Source organism: Vombatus ursinus, unplaced genomic scaffold (genome assembly GCF_900497805.2).
Source record: "Vombatus ursinus unplaced genomic scaffold, bare-nosed wombat genome assembly UNPS02014830.1, whole genome shotgun sequence".
Lineage (NCBI taxonomy): Eukaryota > Metazoa > Chordata > Mammalia > Diprotodontia > Vombatidae > Vombatus > Vombatus ursinus.
The window spans coordinates 37,424,197-37,441,877 of record NW_020954608.1 but is presented as its reverse complement, the minus strand read 5'-3'; the positions used below and the strand labels follow the sequence as shown (position 1 = coordinate 37,441,877).

The following is a 17,681-nucleotide window of genomic DNA, read 5'->3' as shown; positions in this document are numbered from 1 at the left end:
TCCATCCTTGTCCTCTTCTCTCTTTATATTCTCTTTCTTGGCAATTTCATGGCTTCAACCAACACTTTTTATACAGAGTGATTTCCAATCGATATTTTCAGTCCTGACCTCTCTCTTGTGTTTCCGATCCACACTTCCAACTGCCTTTAGGATACCTTCATTGCTACCTAAAAACTTCTATGTCTAAAGTCAAGCATATTATCTTCATGCCTAAACCTGTTCCTCCTTCTGACTTCCCTATTTCTCTCCATTGAACTGCCCATTCACTTTGTCTACCAAATCCGCAACGTTAGAGTTATCTTGGACTCTTTTCTCTCCTTCATCTTTCATATGCAATCAACTTTTAAGGCCTGTGGATTCCAGCTCCACCTCTCCCCGTGTGTGTCTCTTTTCACTGTCATTATCTCTTCCCCCTGAAATTTGTCCTATAAGCGGCTGTCAGAATAATCTTTCTTATACACAGATCTTGTCATATCACTTCTCTGCTCAAACACTCTCTGTGACATATTGTTTTATGATGGGTGAATTGTTTCATGTGTGTATGATACGTCTATCTCTGCAGCTTGAATTTAAGTTCCTTGGAATCAGGGATCATGTCTTACTTCTTTTATACACCTAAAGTACCTTGTATGGGCTGATCACACAGCAGTCAATAAATGCTTGAAAAAACAAAATCCTCTTCTAAGCTGCCCATGGCTTCTGCAGTAAAGTTCAAACTTCTTTGTCTAACTTTTGAACTAAAGCTCCTTGAGGGCAGAGATTGTTTCATTTTTGTCTTTTTATACCTATTGCCTATCACTGTTTCTGGTAAGGTACTTAATATAAATGCTTGAATGAATGAAATTTATGGCCCTAGAGAGTCTGATGCCTATTTCTTTTTCTCATCATACTTCAAATTGCTCTCCTTTCAACACTCAACACTATAGCAAAATCTGTCTACTCTTTGTCCAAATGGGCCATGCACACTAGCTTGTTTCCATTCATTTGATTATGCTGCCCATCATACATGGAAGGTCATTCTTTTCTTTCTTTGCCTCATGAATCCTAGCCACTCTTTAGAGCATTACTCAAATATTACTCCTCCATGAAATTTTTGCTCTCCTCACTTATTGTTAATGACCTTCCTCTTCAGTCCTTAGATACAACTTTATATCAAAACTTAATAATGTACTTATCAAATAATTTTCTGTATTAGAATAATCTGTAGCTTATCTCCCTACTAGAATGTAAATGCCATAATGGTATAGGTAGTCATTTAAATTCCTTCTCTCTCTCAGGATCTAGCACAACATTCTGCAAATAGCAGATGCTTAATAAATGGTTATTGAATGAATGAATGATAAACTCTCTATTTGTTAAGCATAACATTTTCTTTCAGTCTGGTTATAATGTGTCTTTTTTCCATTTGTGGGAATTTTGTGATTGAATTTTATTGTTGTTCAGTCATTTCAGTCGTGTCTCTTTGTGACTCCATCCAGGATTTTCTTGGCAAAGATACTGAAATAGTTTGCTATTTCCTTCTCCAGCTTGTTTTACAGAGAAGGAAACTTAGGCAAACAGGGTTAAATGACTTGCCCAGGGTCACACAGTTATTAAGTGTCTAAAATCATATTTGAACTCAGGTCTTCCTGACTGCAGGCCCAGTGCTCTATCCACCATACTACCTAGCTGTCCAATTGAGTTCTAGGGATACAAACTCAGCATTTGAAAACTAAGCCAGGGAATATTGAGATGAGCCAGAGAGCCCAGTAGAATTAATAAGATTTCTCTGGAATTAGACGCTAAAAGAATAAGGGGGAAGAAATCTAGCACTTTGAAGACAGTCTTATTGGAGAATGTATGGGGAAAACTTTTGTAAAATGGTTATGATAAGTCTTGAGTTACTAACCTCACAGAATAAATAGAAATAAGAAGATAAAATGAAAATATAGATGTATATATATATATATGCATGTATGTATACATATCTACATATGTGCATACATATCACTTTGTAAGGCATTAGAAGCAGTCTATTACTAGCAAATTAGAAAACTAGCAAAAGGCAGTTTTAAACTAATTTCTGGAGAATTTTAATTCAGAGATTACTTGGTCTATTGGTAGTTTGTACTGCAAAGGATAATTTTTAATTATTCCATTTTTAAAAATTAAATTCAATCTGTTGGGTATGAAATAAGTTTGAAATGGGATTTAGTATTGAGAAATTAAGAATCAAGTCCAATTTGAGTTTTCCAGACTGGGATTTGTAGTTTCTTTGAGATATTTCAAGTAGAGCCAGGGCATGTACCCAGGTCTTTTTTTTTTTCCATGAGAACCACATTTCCATATTTGCTATGTCACAAAATGAAACAAAAACAAACCACCAAACAATAAAAAGCAAGAAATAAAAAGAAAATGGAAAAAATGTGCTTCAATATGCACTTAGAGTTCATTAGATCTCTCTCTGGAGGTGGATGGTATTTTTCATTATGAGTCCTTTGGAATTGTCTTGGATCAATTGTATTGATCAGAGTAGCTAAGTCTTTCACAGTTGATTATCACTATAATATTGCTGTTACTTTGTACAGTGTTCTCCTGTTTCTGCTCACTTCACTCTGCATCAGTTCATATAATGCTTCCTAGGTTTTTCTGCTCATAGTTTCTTATAGCATGATAGTATTCCATCACAATCATATACTATAACTTGTTCAGTCATTCCACAATTGATGGGCATTTCTTCAATTTCCAATTCTTTGCTACCACAAAAGGAGTTGCTATAAATATTTTTGTACACATAGGGTTTTTCCCTTTTTTATGATCTCTCTAAGATACAGACCTAGCAGTGGTATTGCTGGGTCAAAGGGCAAACTCAGTTTTAGAACCCTTTGGAATGCCGGTCTTATGACTTCAAATCCAGTGTTCTTTCTGCTATGCTAGAGTTGCCTCTTTAGAAAGGAACTAGCTAAATGAATAAATATTTTTCTTCTTGGTTCTGAAGACTTTCCTACTAAAGAGGATTGCAATTTCTCTCTCACAAATGTGACTTATTCTTTTGGCTGCAGTTATAATTGGCTAAACAATATGAAAAAAAGCTTCATTTCTGGATAGACATGGTGCTGAAAAACTGGAACACTTTGTCGATGAAAAAGATCATTGATTTGATATATTTAAATGCATGCATGCCAGGCCTATACTGAGTCCACTTGTAGCTTTTCCTTTGATTAATGAGCATTTAAATAGATTCTAGCAGTCTCTTTTTCATAGTTGGCTTCTATTCTATCAGCTCTGTTGGACTAACATAAGAATTTCAGTTTAGAGGAAAGAATTGTATCACAGATTTCAAGCTCGAAGGGTTTTTACAGATATAAAAATCTAACACCTTCATCTTACAGATAAGGAAACTGAGGTACAGAAAACATAGGTGACTTTCCTAGGGTCAAACAGCTAGTAACTATCTGAGGCAGGATTTGATACCAGTTCTTGACACCAAAGTCCAGTGTCCTATGCAAGTCCAGAGACCTCAGCTGGGTTCTGGACTTAACCAAGCCCAATCTCCTATTTCCTGATGCTATTTCCAGTCACCTTCTTATCTACAGAGTAATGCTTATGATTTTTTAACAAGTTGTTCTTGTTTGTTTTCTGTCTTAATAAAATGATCTCATGTTAGCTCAGTGTTATATAGTGACAGCTCAATTCTGAATTACAAATATATTATATTAAGCAACAGAAATCTCTTCCCATCTCAGACACTTTTCTCTATCCTAGAGTACTCTTGTCCAAAGATTTCAAGTGTTCTATAAATATTATATGGATCTCAATGCCCATTGATGAAGGAAGGGATTGTATCATTAAAAATCCCTTTTAAAAATAAGAGGCAAAAACTGAACTGGAAGTTTGAGTATCTTTGGTAAACATTTAACACTTCTTAAGCTTCACAACAGGGCTCTTACCTTCCCTTGACCACTAAGTCACTAGCTGGAATTGTGTAATTGTTTAATCTCTTACTCCCTGTTTCTGCAATTATAAAATGGACACTCTTCCCTTTGCCCTCCACCCCAACCCTAACCACTCACCACATAATTTAGTTACTTCTAGATAGGTCAAGGACCTACTTTTGATTTCCCTGAGAACTCCCTCTATGTAAACATTTAAGTGCTTGTCTTTATCAGGTGTTCTTAAACTGGGATCTGTGGACTTTTTTTTAAAAAAAATATTTTGATAACTCTATTTCAGAATAATTGGTTTCCACTGTAATCTTATTGCTTTTTTCTGTATATTTAAAAATATTTTGAGGAGTTCCTAGACTTTCCCAGTTGCTGAATGGGTACCTGACATAAAAATGGTTAAGAACCCCTGACTTAGAGGGTTTCCTGCGGTTCAGAAAGAGAAATTACTTGGGGCAGAGTCAGCAAGTGTTAGAGGAGACACTTGAACTCAGGTCTATCTCTGCTCTAAATCCAGAGCTCTATCCACTGTACAGCATTTCTCTCCAATCACTGGTAGGCCATAAAGGTGAATGAGGCAGCTCACTGGCATGCTTGAGTTTACCTGAAAAGTTCTTCAAGAGGTGCAGCAACTAGGGTAAGGTAAGCGAGGTAAAGGGCACAGAAAAAAATGCTATGTCTTTAGGATGGAGGAAGAGGAATTTTGTATTCTTTCCTCAGATACAAAATTAGGTAGCTATGGTGCCATCATTTTCATAGACATAAAAAACATTGCTATAGTGGCAAATACCTGAATTTTTTGAATATTATCAGCTTTATCCGGTGGCAACATAGAATAGTAGATAAAGAGCTGACCTTGAAGCCATGAAAACAGAGGTTCAAGTTCTGTTTCAGTACTATTCAGACAAGTCACCAAGTCAAAGAAAGTATCAGCATGAACTGGTAGAGTAAATTTCCTCTCCTTAGAGTACCCTATACCAATGAAATCATGGATTTGGTCCCTATCCCCTATTCTGCCCTAAATCGCTATTCTTCTTTGTAGAAGAATAAAAACAAATTCTAACTAAATAAAAACATGATTTCCATTTAGCTATTTCATTGTGCTGTCATCTTGTAGTTCTGTGGAAGGACTCAACATGAGAAACAAGGATGTTTTTAATGAATAGAAATAACCTACAGAAAATTTCATTTGACTTGCCGCTGAATCCTCCTGTATAAGCTGGTGGCCCTCAGCAGAACATGAGCTTCTTGAAGGCAGGCAGGGATCATCTTGCTTTTTTATCTGTATTTCCAGCACTTAGCACACAGCTTGGCACATAGTAAGCATTTAATAAAAGCTTTTTTATTCACACACACACACGCACACACATATATGTATTCATTCATTCAACAAAATTCCTGGTAGCCAAGAACTAGAAACACACACACACACACATAAGCCAAACAAAATGTGGTACATAAATGTAATGGAATATTATTGTGCTGTGAAAAATAATGAACATGATAAATACTGAGAAGTATGAAAAGACATTAATTCATGCAAAGAGAAGCAAGCAGAGCCAACTAGACAATACGTGCAATGACTGCAGTATAAATGGAACAAAGAAGAGTAACAAAACAATTAAAACTGAAAGCTGCATTATAATGTCAAGTTTGGCCCTGAGAGTCCCCTCCGCTACCCTCCCAGCTATCCTCATGCCTTTGTGGAGATGCAGGTCCACAGCTGTAGAACATTTTATATATTGTCTGAACTTTCTGATGTATCGATAAGTCTTGCTGAATTTATTTCTCTTTTAAAAAATTCTTTGTTATGAGGGCTGGTTCTCTGGGAAGGATGATAGGAATGGATACAGGGAGAAATGTAGGTGATTTTAAAACAAAAGATATAAATAAATACCTGCTTTTAAAAACAACATTCCTTCTCAGGAAACAATTGATTTCAGAAATTAGAATACTTCCTATATCATTTTGAATGCTACTAACATCATTAGGGCGTGGAGGTGGCTCTGAGATCTTAAAGGCTATAGTTGCAAAATACAAGTTTTGGCAGATACCACTGATCTGGAAATAATAGCTGATAAGCTAACGTTTATATAGCACTTACTATTATGCCAGGCACTGGGCTAATCTCTTTATAATTATTATCTCAGCTGATTCTCACAATAACCCTTGGAGGTAGGTATTATCATCATCCACATTTTACATATGGGGAAACTGAGGCAAACAGAGTTAAGTGACTTGCCCAGGGTCACACAGCTACTAAGTATCTGAGGACAGATTTGAACTCTAGTCTTCCTGACTCCAGGCCCAGCTCTCTATTCACCGTGCCACCTATTAGTCCCATCATTTGGAGAGGTCCGAAGGATGTGCCCAGGGATTAACTATATGCTTGTCATCTGGGAACCAGTTTGAGTTTGGAGAGGCTCGTCACTGGAAGGCTGGTCACTTGGAGAAAAATTTTTCTGGACACAACAATTCATGAAGGCATTTTGCTTTATAATACATAATAACCATCTTTCACAATTACTTCTGATTCATTGTTTATAATATTACTCCTCAATACCTCAAAAGATATGTAACCTCTCCCATAGTGATGATGAAATTTCTGATCTCCTGAGATATGAAAGAATGCAAGGGACACTAATCAGCAATAGTTTTTCAAAGATATATATGTTATTTGTTACAAGATTTTTGTTTCTCTTTCTTCAATAGCGCTGGGGTAGAAGAGAGAGAAGGATGCATGAGGGTGCGATCTTAAAGATGGGAATCATAGATCGTTAATGTTCGAAGGTACCACTGAGATCATGTAGTCTAACCTCTCCCCCAACTTTAAAGAGGAGAAAATTGAGATTTTAAGAGATAAAATGAATTACCCAAAGTTGAAAAAAGAGCTAGCAAATGACAGAACCAGAACTTAAAACCTGGTAGTCTGACTCCAAGTCTAGGTTCCTGCCATTATAAAGAGCCCAAAATGAATGAGTTAGAAATTGCTACTAATGCTGATTAGATATCATTGAGATCGTACCCCTCCCTCCCCAAATTGCTTTGGCACGATGGATAGAGATGGCCCTGAAGCCATGAATACAGCTCACGTTCCACTTTTGACACATACTGGTTCTGTGGCCTTTTCCAAAACTCTCAAAATATCAGTATACAAGGCAATTCTCTAAGTGTAAATTGAAAAGAAGGTGCTAGCAGACGCTGGTAGAAGGAACTTTCTCAACAGGAATTCCCTACTTTACTAATGAAATCATAAGTCCAACCTCTGTAAGGTCAGGGAGTTTTTCATTCCTGTTTATTGATCTCCAACAACATTACCCCAATTTGTACATGTTTAATATGTACTTATTGAACAACTGATGATTGAAATAGTAGTACTACTCCTCAACTACATTATAGGCCAAATGGGTTTTTATTGCATGACAGGGACTAACTCCTTTTTTGTTTACTTGGGAACATGGGTTCATATTATCCAAGCTACTGACTCACAAACCCACCACCCTTTTATAAGGTTGAGGTCTGTGATTATGCCCATAAAAAAGTGGTACAGACAATATGCACTACATAGGAAATCAGCTTTGGGAGAAACTATAGCCCTCCAAACAAATGTATGCAGCTCTAATGTGACATGTTTTTTGTATGTATTGTTGTTGTTTGTCCTTCACCCTCGAAGATGACTGATGACATCATGATGGTGTGAGAGATGATGATCTCTCAGACTTGAAGCCTCCTCAAAGGGTTAATAGTTTTTGTTAATAGTTCTCACAAACGGCAGCAATTAGGAGATCACTGGTCATTTAGAGAGATAAGGTCAGAAGCCAGATAGTGACAGAGTGGGAGGAGAGAAATTGAAGGCACCTGTTGTAGATGGCCTTCTAATTGTATTGTTGAAACACTCCCTTCTGACCTTGTCAAAACCCCCTCAGACCCTCTTTTTAAGCACATAGCAGAAAGAATAGAATAGTCCTACTCCCAACCTAAAACCCTTGCAAGACTTCCAACCTTCTCTTATCTCTGGGCAAACTTGTGTAACTCTGTTGCTGAGGGAGATTTCCATGAATAGATTGTATCCCCTGAAGCCCAGCCAATGGGATAAAGGGGAAGGGAGGAACTCTCATTAGGGTATAAAGAAGCCTTGATTTCTAACCAACTTGTACTTGTACTAACATGCGCCATTAGGGCAATGGGTACCGGTATGTGTCCTCTCTGGCTGGTGCCATTAGGGTGACCAGGGGCGGTACCCTTTCTCATGAGAAAGCATTAAACTCCTTTCTGCTTTCAAGGTAACTAAGTCTTTGTTTTGAATTTGAGTAGTGGTCTCTGTCCCACACAACAGTGATGTCTTGACTTGCATGTGAACCAGGCAGAGCTGGGCAAAGCCATCAGTCTCATTCCTCCAAAGCCATTGAGGTCCAGTGGCAAGACAAAAGTCAAGATGACTGGTGATGGCCCAGGATGCAGTACATAAGGAGGCTGACCACCAAATGGAAAAGGATAAAAAGCACTGTCTTAAAACAACAAAATAACCAATACATGGCATCTCTGAATGCATGATGAAGATTAACCTCTCCCGAGCAATAAGAAGGTCATTCTTTCAGTTTGTTTTCTGAGGAAAAGTATATTGTTGTTGTTCAGTTGTTTCAGTTGTATCTGACATTTCATGACCCCATTTGGGACTTTCTTGGCAAAGATACTGGAATGGTTTGCCATTTCCTTCTCTAGCTCATTTTACAGATGAGGAAACTGAGGCAAGGATCACATAGCTAATAAGTGTCTGAGGCCAGATTTGAACTCAGGAAGATGGGTCTTCCTAACTCCAGGTCCTGTACTCTATCCACTATACCACCCAGCTGCACCTCCCTTATCCAGGTTATTTGGGGTTGAAGTATCAGTAACACATAGCTTTGCTTTCCCTAGAGAACTCTCCTGATATAATTTTCTCGGTTAGTTATTTATAAGGCATATACTAAAGTGAGAGAAATGATTACTTCTTCCTTGTATTAATAGCTAATTACTGAATTAGGACCAAGGTTTTCCCCCTTTTCTGCTTCCCCATCCAGAAATCAACCAGGTGACATAGAAATTGATAAGTCTTTTTGACACAGATTTATGTGATCCAAGTCACATATCCCAAACCCTCACTGTAATATAGCCCATTATAATATTCATTCTTCTCATAAATTCTTAACCAATCAGAGTTGATTGCCACCCTCAGGAAGAGCTGCTCTTCCAAGGGCATATAAACTATGAGCCCACCGCCATGAGGGGTCTTTGGTGTAAGAGGGAGATGGCCAAATGACCATTTTTTTATTAATAAACATGGCGGCATTTTTAATAAAGTGATTAAATTACTCAGAACTTATGTCTCTCAAACTTTTAAAATATCACATAAATATGTATTCAACAACCTAATTGTATTTTTTTTTGTATAGTACAGGTCTGCCCACATTATTTCCTATTTAATAATCTTCACTGGTTCTCTGTTACTGCTAGGATTCAATTATAACCTGGCTCCAACATATCTTTCCAACTTTATTATACATTTCTCCTGTTCACATACTCTATGGTCCAATGAAACTGACCTCTTCATCCATGACTCTCTATCTTTTGCATTTCAACCTTCACTGGCCATTCCCTTTGCCTAGAATGCACTCCATCCTCACCTCCACCTTTTAGCATCCCTTTTTTTTTGGTGAGACAATTGGGGTTAAGTGACTTGCCTAAAGTCACACAGCTAGTGAGTGTTATGTGTCTGAGGTTGGATTGGAACTCAGGCCCTCCTGACTCCAAGGCCTTTGCTCTATCCACTGAACCACCTAGCTGCCACATTAGCATCCTTTTTACATGCCTCTCTTCATCCCGTAGCTGGCAATGCCTTCTTCATGCTCCCCCATCTGTTCCCGAGGGCCAAAACAAAAACAAAATGCCAATAATTTTGTATTTATTTTGTATTTTTCATATGTAGGTGTTGCCTCTTTTCAATAGAATGTAAACATTTTAAGGCAAAGAACTGTTTCATTTTTGTCTTTGTACCTCCATTGCTTACTACAGTGTCTGGTTCATAATAGGTACTTAATAAATGCTTGGTGACTATCATAGTTCTTGAGTACATAAAAGCCCAGTATCTGTGCACACCTTTAGGTTTTTTTTTCCTTGAAAATTTTTTTCATTTCATTTTATTTTTTGATTAACAAACATTTATTTTCTCTCCCTACTACCCCCTTAGAAACAGTGACAAAACTTATAATGAAAATGCACAGTCAAGCAAAACAAATCCTCAAATTGTCCATGTCCAAAAATGTATGTCTCATTCTGTATCTTGAATCCATCACCCACTGCCTCCCTCCCCCATCAGGATAGTATAGCTTATCATCACTCTTCTGGAATCACGTTTGGTCATTGCATTAGTCAGAGTTCTTTAAGTCAATCAAAGGTGTCTGTCTTTACAATGCTATTATTATATAAATTATTCACCTGGTTCTGCCCACTTCATTCTGCATCAGTTCATACAGATCTTCCTAGGTTTCTCTAAATCTATCCCTTTCATCATTTCTTATGACATAATAGGTATTCCATTACACTTCTTTACAGTACATGCTTTGTTTATCTATTCTACAATGGATGGGTATCTTCTTAGTTTCCAGTACTTTGTCACAGAGCTGCTATAAATATTTTTGTACATAAAGTAACAATAATAATAGCTAGCATTTTTATAGTACTTCAAGGTTTGCAAAACACTTTGTAAATATGATCTCATTTTATCCTTGGGTGGTAGGTGCTATTTATTATCCCCATTTTACAGATTAGGAAACTGAGGCAGAGGTTAAGTGACTTGCCTGGGGTCACGCAGCTCGTAAGCGTCTGAGGCCCAGCGCTTGATTTAAACTCCAGTTTTCCTGACTCCAGGTCCAATGCTTTTCTTTCTCTGATCTCTTTGGGCATAAGCCTAAATAGATGTATCACTGTGTCATAGGGTATGAACAGTTTAGAGACCACTGGATTTTCAAAGGTTTGCTGATACTGTCTTAAAGACAGCGCCTACCATATGGTAGATAGGTCTGAATAAATGTCTTTCCATTTACTAATGTCACTAGTGTCTAAACAGCTAAAAGTTCCATACCTCTTCTCCTTTATCCTTTCTCTTTGCAGACCAGAGCTGCAAACTTTTAGTAAACCAAACAGGTGAGCTTCAACAAGTTCATATTCCTTCCACATCACAACTTTCCCCATCATGGGTTCAATATATCTTGGGTCAGCCTAAGAAATTAAATGGGAATTTTCTGGGAGTTCTGCGGAAGCTGAAGACGACGTGTCAAGGCCAGCAGACAGCAAAGTTTAGAAACTCAGAAATGCATAAAATATATGTATAGTATTGTATAATATCAACACAAATTTTACAAAGGTACTGTAAATACCCCATAAAAGAAAAAATTCAGACTACTTCTCTGGTATGAAGGGAGGTCCAAAAAATTTTATGTGGATTTCCCAGATTATGGGATGGTACCCCTAAGCCCCATGACATGGGAGGGCTAACGGTATTGCTGGTTGGAGACCTGAAAGTTTCTGATAATACTCTATCCCTTTTTGAAATGATTACAGTCTTCAAGCCTGTGCTCCTGTTTCTGGATTCCTAAGTCTGTGAGTAGGAGCTACTCTTATAACTAAGAACTAGAATAAAAATATAAATGATAATGCAGGAAACCCAAATTTACCTGTCACTGAACTGACCACTACACGAATAGTTCAAACAGTGTTGGTCCCTACCCTCTGGAAATTTACCTTCAAACAACTAGAAAAATCCTACCATGTATCCATTTCAAATTCCCCCTAATTTATCTACTTTGTAAATTCAGATCTTTATATATCTGATTTGCCTAAAATGAATTCTGCCAGTTAATGCAAAAGCTAATTACCAAGGAGAGTATCTCAGATTAATAGGTCTTCAGTAAGTCCTTGCTCCCAATTCAGCTCAGAAGACTCCAACACAGACTCTGGCAAGAAGGCCCACAACCCATGACTGGTGAGAATCGAAGCACCAGGCTGCAGTGGGCCCCAGAGGCAGCCAATATGGTAGAAAGGCCATAAGACCAGGGATCAGTAGGTGGGGATTTTAGGGCCACCTCTGCCAATGACTGACTGTGTGACTTTAAACAAACTATTTAACCTCTCTGGATTTCCAGCACTTTCAACTGTAATATTAGGGAATTGGACTAGAAGATTTCCAAGAGCCCTTTCTGTTCCGATATTCTAAGATCAACCTTGATTGGTGTGGGAAAAGCTGTATATACAAATCAAGCAGTGGGAAGTCTGTGTTTACTCAAATTAGAGACTGCCGGCTTTGGAATTGGGTTGGGAATTCAGGTTTTCACATGTAGAGAGCATTTCATGGGCTGCCAGCCCATTTTCAGGTAAGCATTATCCTTTGCCCTTCCTGTGATGTCACAGTCTATAAATGCTATGGCTTTCCCCCACCCCCATTTTCCTTATCACCCTATGATTGTGCATAATTGCTCATTCACATGAAATAAAGAATCAGCTCCTTAAACATGGCAAGAGAGATTTCAGCGTAACTTAGTATCTCTTAAGTCCTCCTGCTAATTCAGCATATCTTTTCTTTTCTCAACCAACGTCATTCATCATTCTTGTAAATCATTGGATAGATATGGGAAAGAAAAACTGGATACAATTCTCTTTGTGTATCACTCATGTAATCAAGGAAATTTTAAATGGGAGATTTTAAATTTTAAAATTAAAGATGCAGGAAGGAGACTGTGATTTTCATGGCCTTAAATGAATAAGTAATTTTCCTTGTTTTCAACTATAGATTTGATTTTGAGCAAAGCCAAAAGAGAATAAATAAATGTGGAACAGCATGCTGCCTGCCTGCAGTTCTCTTCTGAATTTTCATAGTCAAATCACGCCCTAAAAATGCATTTGGGGAGATCTACTGGAAATAAAAGAACTGAAAAGTTGACCACAACAATGGAGAAGTCACCCAAGCCAAAAAATGCTTGACTTAAGGGGCTGTCATCTAAGACTGACTAATGCGGTGAAAAGCTTTTAGAGAAGTCTATACAAATGTACCATTTCAGATATATGGAGTTTAAACCAAAGGATATTAATTCTCAATTTAAAAGTAGGAATATTCTACTATAAAAAGTTTATTGTGAAATATTATAAGCCAATTGTTTTGCTTAAGGAATGCTTTTAGGATCAAAACATCTAGCATTCTTGAATCCCAGTTACAGACTTGTACCCTAAGCCTCAGATTTTGGACCACATCCATAGGGGATTTTAGGGAAAACAACTGTTTCACTGCTGGGTAAGGAAGAATTTGGCCTAATATATTAGCAGTAGAGAAGGAGAATGTTGGACCCTCATAGAAGACAGGGCCAGAAAAAGTGAGATGGGGGGAAACCATTTGCAAATACTTGACCCGAATGAAAAGAATTTAAACACTTTAACAATAATTTAACAATAATTAATAATAATAATTAATTAACAATAATAATAATTTAACAATAATTCAACACTAATAAAGAAGATACAGGAACTAAAGATACATTATACATGGCGAGCTCATAGGAAATAGGATTTGCTTTTTCTTTCTGCATAGATAAGCAAAGGCCAGAGCACTGGCTCTGGAAACAAGAGGTCCTGGGTTCAAATCCTTTTTTTAAAAAATTAAGCAGAATCAGCCAAATGGAAAAGGAACTGGGTTCAAATCCTACTCCTGGTGCTTGTTACTTATGTGGACAAGTCACTTAACTCCTGGTTTGTTAGGGTGACTCACAGTGGGTGGAAAAGAAGATGCCTAGAACACTGACAGGGTACATATTTGCCCAGGGCCACACAAGCAGTGTGTGTCAAAGGCAGGATAGGAACTCATGTTTTCCTGGCTTTGAGGCTAGCTCTCTATACTAAGGAAATTGCAGGTTCAGTTCTTATTCCTGTCCCTATCCTTTTCCTTATATGAATGTTGGAAATTGGGAAAGGTAGCCTACATTTGGAACCAGAGAAAAAAAGTCATGTGCATCACCTTCATCCATTCTAAAGTGGTGCTAGTGAGTTTTTAGACTCCAGAAGGTTTTTAGGTGACATCAGTTTCCTCATCTGTAAAATGAAGGAGTTGGATTAAATTACCTTTGATATTCTCTCCAGCTCCAAATCTATAATCCCATGTAGGAGTAGGACTAGAAAACATGACTTGTTTGGTGCCTTGAAAAAACTGCCATTTGAAAGTAAAGGGATGGAAATGAAAATGACAACTGCAAAATTTACCCAAAAATCATCCTGGAGAATTTTTCAGTTTGAAAATAGAAAAACTAGAGCTTGTCTGAAGCAAATCCAAGGGCGGAGCAAGCCCAAGTTACTGTTTATCTCGGATAAATGTTTTCAAGACAAAAAAAATTCTGAAGGCAAAGCATAATTACTAACTTGAAGGAGGAGCTTCACAGGGGAGTTTTTTTGTGTAAGGTCTCTGAAAACTTTTCCATCCTGTCTTTAAATGGCTTCATACAAAATCAGCAAAATAAAAGCATTAACAGATAATTAGGCAGTAAACACCTGCTTGCAAACAATAGAACTAATACATGGGCATCAGTGGAAACTAGAGAGCTAAAACAGCTGTGAATAACCCTAAATGCTACTGTATCAACAAATATTACCCTCCATCCTGTTTGATATAGCATTTTACAATGGTAGACTGTGCATATGCAGCAGGCCCAGAAAATTACTAGAGTTAAGTTTTGCAAGAAGCTTGGTCCTGGAGAAAAGTTGAGATAATGCACCTCATTCCTTTCTTTGCAGAGGACAGGAACTGTGGATATGGAACACTGTATATACTGGGCAGCTGGGTGGTATGGTGGAAAGAGCACTGAACTTGGAATCAGGAAGACTCATTTTCATGAATTCAAATCTGGCCTTAGATGTTTACTAGCTATGTGGCCCTGAGCAAGTCATTTAACCCTGGTTGCCTTGATTTCTTCATCTGTAGAATGAGTTGGAGAAGGAAATGGCAAACCACGACAGTATCTTTGCCAAGAAAACCCCAAATGGGGTCACGAAGAGTTGGAAACAACTGAAATCACTCAACATAATACACTGTCAGACTCTAAGTGTAGGTTGGTTTTATTGTACTATTTAAAAAAATATTTAAAAAATTCTTAGTTATAAAGGATAGGAAATAGGGGAAGGGTATATTTAGAAATGAAGGCAATATAAAGATAAACTATATCTATTTTTTAAAAAGAAAATGTGGAGAATATAGAGGACCATGGTGGAGTAGCACACTTCAGTACAATGGGGCATCACCTTGGGGTGGTATAGGGCATCCACTGGACTTGGAGATAGAAGCCCAGGATATCCTCTTGGCTCTGTAGGCAATCAACATTTATTAAGGATTTACTATGTGCTCAGTGCTTCACTAAGTGCTGGGGATATAAAGAAAAGCAAAAACATGGTCCCTGCCCTCATGGAGCTCATATTTTAAAGAGGGGGACAATATCCAAACAATTGTACATATAAGATATATACAATATTAAGTGTAATTGAAGGTACTCTCAGAGGTATGGGGGAAGGGTGGGAAAGAGACCTAGGAAGATCTCCTTCGCTCTTCAGACTAAATTTCAACTGCCAGGTAATGTTTTCACCATCTATATCAAAAGGATGTCCATGAGAAAAGTGCTTTGTAAATTGCAACTCCGGAATTGTGAATTATTATTATCATCAGAACAAAGTGAAAGAGAGTCTTAAAGCTGAGGGTTACCCAGGAGTTTCTACAAACCGATGCGGCTGGTCTCCAAAATATTCCCTATAGAGAGTAACTAACACACACAAACACACACACACACACACACACACCCACACCCACACCCACACCCACACCCACACACCCACCCACTCACAAGCTACGGCATTAATAGCTGACTTCTAGAGAACGGAGGAAAGGTAGTGCTAAAGAGCTAAAGTGGTGCTAGTGCGCACCACTATTATGCCCCTGGCTTTCTTCGGGGAGCTGTAGAAATCACTAAGATTAGAGTGTAAAAACTGTTCTACTCTTGGTACAAACAGCATAGCTAAGGAAACATAGTACATGGACCATCTCTGAGCTCTGAAGAGCAGAAAGATAGTAAAAAAAAAAAATCAGTTAAGTTGCATCTAAGTACTTAGAAAAGTAACAGTCTTGGGGGTAGCAAGGTGACCCTGGATTATTCTTACTCAGTGCTATGTTGGCAAAACTCCATCATTCCCTGCCTTTCATTTCCTTCCCTCAACCTCAATTCTCCCCTTCAGTTGGTGACTTTCCTAAATAATGTTTTAGACCCACAATTGTTGGCTGACTCAGCTTCTCTGGGGACAAGACAATATTGCTGCTGGGGAGATGTCCTTGCAGACACCTCCTGGTGGGATTGTTTCCCAGGAAAATGACCACAACATATCATCCTGTCTTCCTTCAGACGGGACCAAGACAATCTCCACTACAGAATCTCAGAGGCTTATTTATATTTTCTGCTAATCTCTTGGGCGCAAAATGTGATCCTGGCTGTAGAAACAGGCTCATTTTCTAAACATTCGATAATACAGGCTTAAAAACAGTGGCCGAGTTGGTTGCATCTCTCTGAGTAAGCAACCTAGCTTGGTTGGGATGTTTTCAAATACCCCGCTTCACGCCCCCACCCCAGTTTACCAGTTGAGACGGAAATTGGTTTAGAGGGGGAAGGGTGGTTGTGGTCAAGGGGTGTTGGCTGCCCCAATGAATTCTGACATATAGCGAAATGTATCTCAATTTTATTCCCTTCTCTGAATTCCTCTTCTCACAAATACTTTGAAAGGATTTGTACAACTCGTCCAGGACATAATCAACCACACTAAATGTACAGATGGTACAAGATGAAATGAGACAGTGGGGAGGATAAGAGGGAAGAGTAGGCGATCCCTACAAGTGAAATGACTTTCCCAGAGTTTCAAATTAGTAAAATACAGACAGAACCAGGATTTAAGCCCAGGTTTTCTGACTCTAAACCTAGCTTTCCCCCATGTACGTAAAGCAACATCCTGTGCAACTAACAATCAAACAAAAAGAAGAAAAAGGGTGTTTTCTCCCCCACCCCACCCTCCTTTTTAATTTTTTTTTTTCAATTTCGTTCTCACTCCTGCTTCTTTCAGACCCTCAAACCTCTTCCTGGAAGGTTTCAAAGGCTTCACCCCGTTTGCCTCCACCCCCCCTCCCGCCCCCTTCCCTTTAACACTCCCCTAGGAGCCTAAAGGTTTTTTCCAAAACCAGCCCTTAGGACTCAGCGAACCGACGGCCCAGCAGGGCACACAGAGCAGCCCAGAGCCCGTATGGTCATGTCACTCCCCAGCCGGACTGACCTTTTTCTACAGTGGCAGAAAAGTTGGAGCCACGGCGCTTCTCTACGCTCCCCTACGCCTCTCTTCTCCTGGGAAAAAAGTGGTCTCACCTGCCCGCGCTGGCTAGCAGAGAGCTGGAGCGCTAGAGACCTGTCCTGTTAGATGGCCGGCTGCTGGACAGCTGCGCGTCTTCCTCGGTGCGCTCTAGGCGAACCCGTCTGAATGTTGTGGCTTGTGCGCCCTTCGAGGAGGGGGCCAACAAGCTCAATGCTGCTCCCCCGCCGGCCGAGCCCAGACTGGCAGTTCGGGCAGGAAAGCTTGCTGCGCTCTGTGTGGGTTGCGCGCACCACCTCTGAGACTGAGGGGAGGGAGGTCGCAGGGCTGGGAGTTAGCACTGTATCCACA

General features: G+C 38.9%; 1 protein-coding gene across 1 annotated transcript in view; it reads right to left on the bottom strand.

The window, feature by feature from the left end:
- PRKCQ (protein kinase C theta) overlaps positions 1–17,365 on the bottom strand; it is a 189,767-nt gene extending 172,402 nt beyond the window's left edge. The window contains exon 1 of the mRNA XM_027838577.1: positions 17,298–17,365. The gene's annotated coding sequence lies outside the window, so the exon portion shown is untranslated. The remainder of the gene's footprint in view (positions 1–17,297) is intronic.
- Positions 17,366–17,681: the final 316 nt, after the last annotated feature.